Source organism: Megalobrama amblycephala, linkage group LG1 (genome assembly GCF_018812025.1).
Source record: "Megalobrama amblycephala isolate DHTTF-2021 linkage group LG1, ASM1881202v1, whole genome shotgun sequence".
Classification (NCBI taxonomy): Eukaryota; Metazoa; Chordata; class Actinopteri; order Cypriniformes; family Xenocyprididae; genus Megalobrama; species Megalobrama amblycephala.
The window spans coordinates 7,431,479-7,434,654 of record NC_063044.1 but is presented as its reverse complement, the minus strand read 5'-3'; the positions used below and the strand labels follow the sequence as shown (position 1 = coordinate 7,434,654).

The window sequence follows — 3,176 nt, the reverse complement described above, 5'->3', positions numbered from 1 at the left end:
TAAATACGATGGTAACCTGTCACTAAGAGATGAGTGTTTATCAGAGAAACAACGTGAGGAAGGAAGATCTTCGTCTGCTGCCTCTGCTGTGCTTTGTGTTTGAGGGGAAATTTCAGTCAGTGTGTGACTGAAAACTCTGAATGCAGATGCGACGCAAGTAAGATATTACTTTATAATCCTTTTGTTCTTTATGCTACTTCTTTTAAAAGTAAAAATGATTTTCTAATGCGTACAAAGTAATTAACTAGCTAATTTATAAACGGTTCTCCTCTGTGCGGCATACAAGAATGACCTTTCTAGTACATATTGTCAGATGGTTGTAAGCTTGAATTAGTTATTCTGTAACGAAGGGGACTCACAGGCAGCGTTTTATTAATAACAAGAGTGGTCGTACAGGCAGGGTCAAGACAGGAACAAACAGGAACAGTGAGGAACAGGCAGAGTCGTAGTCAAGGGACAGGCGATGATCAGGACAGGCAGCAAAGGGTCAAAAACGAGAGACAGCAGGCAGACAGGATATACACACTCAGAAATGACACAGTAGTAATCAAGACTTCGCAAACTGGTGGTGTGAGTGTGAGTCCTTTATAGTCCTGATAATGAGCTGCAGCTGGGTGTGGTGATCAGTGTGGTGTGCTAGGGTGGATGTGGCAACAGGTGATAGGTGGAGTGAGTGCATGTGATTGACAGGGGGGATGATGGGAAATGTAGTCCGGAACTGACAGGATTCGTGACATATTCAAAGGACTAACTTCCTTCAGGCTGCGTGTCCCTGGTCTCAGTCGTCTGTCTTTCACTGGTGCCCTGAGTTCTTGATGTGGTCCTGGGTGTCCCTTCACCTTCACCTGTATACAAGCATATTGTATAGCCAGACAAGCAGTGAGTGAAATGATGAATGTGGTTGAACTTCTTTAAGAAAACAAGCTATTGTATTTTAATACATGCTAACCTTTTTCTGTTGTACTTTAAAGTATGGATGTGGCTTGAATAAATACTATTAAATAGACTCAGTTGATGCAGGTTGTGTGTTCCTGGCCTGTGTGTCACTGGTCCCTGGAGTATCACTATTGGATGTCCCTACTCCTGCAGCTGTATGTATTTAAACACAGAGTTCATCCATGCTGTTCGTTACACAATTGCATTTGGTTATTTCTATCATCCTACCACATAGCTGCATTGTACCAATACATTTTATCTCTGACCATGTAACTTGTAGTAGATAAATTACAATTACTACCACCACTACTATTATTACTAATCTATTAGGCTGCTAAAAGTAATAATTGCTAATAATAATAACAATAACAAAAACAGCAACATAAGTACTAGTTGTACTTACAAAGTTCAGAGAGAGGAGAACATGAAGGATCAGGTGTCCTTTCTCCAGCAGGTGCCGGCCTCTGCAAATATTGCCTGAGTGCATCTGGCCATGGCCAATTAAAAAAAACAAACATATTTTAGTATATTCCTAGAGGGGAACTGTACAGAAGGGTGAACACCACGTCAACACCACTATCAGCATAATGGTTACTGTGTGTGTGTAAGCCTGCTAGTTATAATGAACGTAGAGTAGAGAGCAACTGTACTTTTCATAACTAGCATGCATACGTTATCCGAAATACTGGTCTTTTGACATTTACATCCATGTAGGTTATCAGTGAAGTTAAGTTTGGTTTGCTAGTAATACGTAGCAAACTAGCAAAGTAACTAGCTAGCTAGTGATAGCTTAGTGACAGCAATGAAACGTTCAAGGTGATGATGCACAATACTAAGCAAATTTATTTCATTTAACACCTCAATGGCTGAGATGAGAAGATTTATCTCTATACTGGGTTTTCCTTTTATCTTCTTCCTTTCTCCGTTTTCTTCCCTGTGCACCGGAGGGTTTATTAGACCGCTTCATTTTCTTCAACTGCGCACTTGCCTAACGTAACGTAACGGCGACTCTAGAGGGCGCCCGCGCTCCCAACATATTTGTCGCCCTAGGCAACCGCCTAGTTCAGTCGCCGGCCCTGGTAACATATCCCTCGGTATTGTTGTTTATTGCTTTAGGTGGCATGGTTTGGTCATCAAGGTCTGTTAGGCCCAAAGTTCACCTGAAGCCAAAAACCTCCACAAAATACAGTTCAAGTCCACAATTTTGCTATTTAAAGTTGATTTTTCTCTTCTTCACACAATCTTCAAAAGAAGAATGTTGTTTTGGGCAGGATTCTTTGGATTCTTATTTGATTGAAAACCTTGCACAAGCTCAGAGAAACACTGCAGCAGCCATCTTGGATTCTCCAAGATGGGGAAAACAGTCTAATAAGTGCTCAAACTCCAGTCGAGGCTGTAATGTGATTGGTTTATGAAGCACAGCTGATCCAATCAGAGGTTGATCTCCTTATTTAAGAAGATCTGGAGGAATTACAGCTGGATAAATGGATCCTCAGATTGGGCTGACACAGAGTCTTCAATCAGAGAAAAAATTTGATATTGATGCTTGTTCACCTGCTGGAGCTTCTTTATTCTGCTGTTGAATGATGTTCATCTCAGCTTGCAACTGGAAGATCTTAGTGGCAGGCTGGTGTAGTTCATCTCAAACAAGCCTTTTGTTCCTGGAAGCAATGGACGTAAACAATGTATGGGAATGACACAGAAGAGAACATATTGGTGAATAAAGTCATTGTTTTTGCACACAAAGTATTCTCGTCTCTTCATAACATTAAAGGGGACCTATTATGGCCCATTTTACAAGTAAAATAAGTCTCTGATGTTCCCAGAATGTGTATGTGAAATTTTAGCTCAAAATACCACACAGATAACTTACTAAATCATGTTAAACTTGACACTTTTGGGGGGTGAGCAAAAACCTACCCTTTCAGTGTGTGCCCTTTATATGCTCTCAAGAAGAGAGTGGAGCTTCAAGAGCTGGGGAACGGTTAAGCTCAAACCGGTGCGCAACGTTTTGCTACAGTTTCCGGTTTGAACGACATGTTTCCTGGAAACGCTGTGCAATGGGGTTTGAGATACATTTTCTCTTGTTTGGTGGGAGTGTCAGAAATGTCAGCCCAATCAATGGCAACCTGTATATAAACGTCGCTGTATTAAAGAGACAGCTCACACAATGGGTATTAAAGGTACACTATGTAATAATTTTGCCCGCTAGAGGTCTATTCAAAACAAAGGCGTAGCTT

The 3,176-nt window shown here is 41.1% G+C and overlaps 1 long non-coding RNA gene across 2 annotated transcripts; it reads right to left on the bottom strand.

The window, feature by feature from the left end:
* Window positions 1-355: 355 nt before the first annotated feature.
* On the bottom strand, window positions 356-2,669 carry LOC125243877. Of its 2 annotated transcripts, XR_007179166.1 has the most exons (4): window positions 2,491-2,669; window positions 1,340-1,423; window positions 950-1,089; window positions 356-845 (listed from the first exon to the last, which is right to left on the bottom strand). It is a non-coding gene; the product is annotated as an uncharacterized LOC125243877 (long non-coding RNA). The 2 variants fall into 2 exon arrangements; XR_007179165.1 differs by having other exon boundaries at window positions 356-1,089.
* Between the last annotated feature and the right edge of the window lie 507 nt (window positions 2,670-3,176).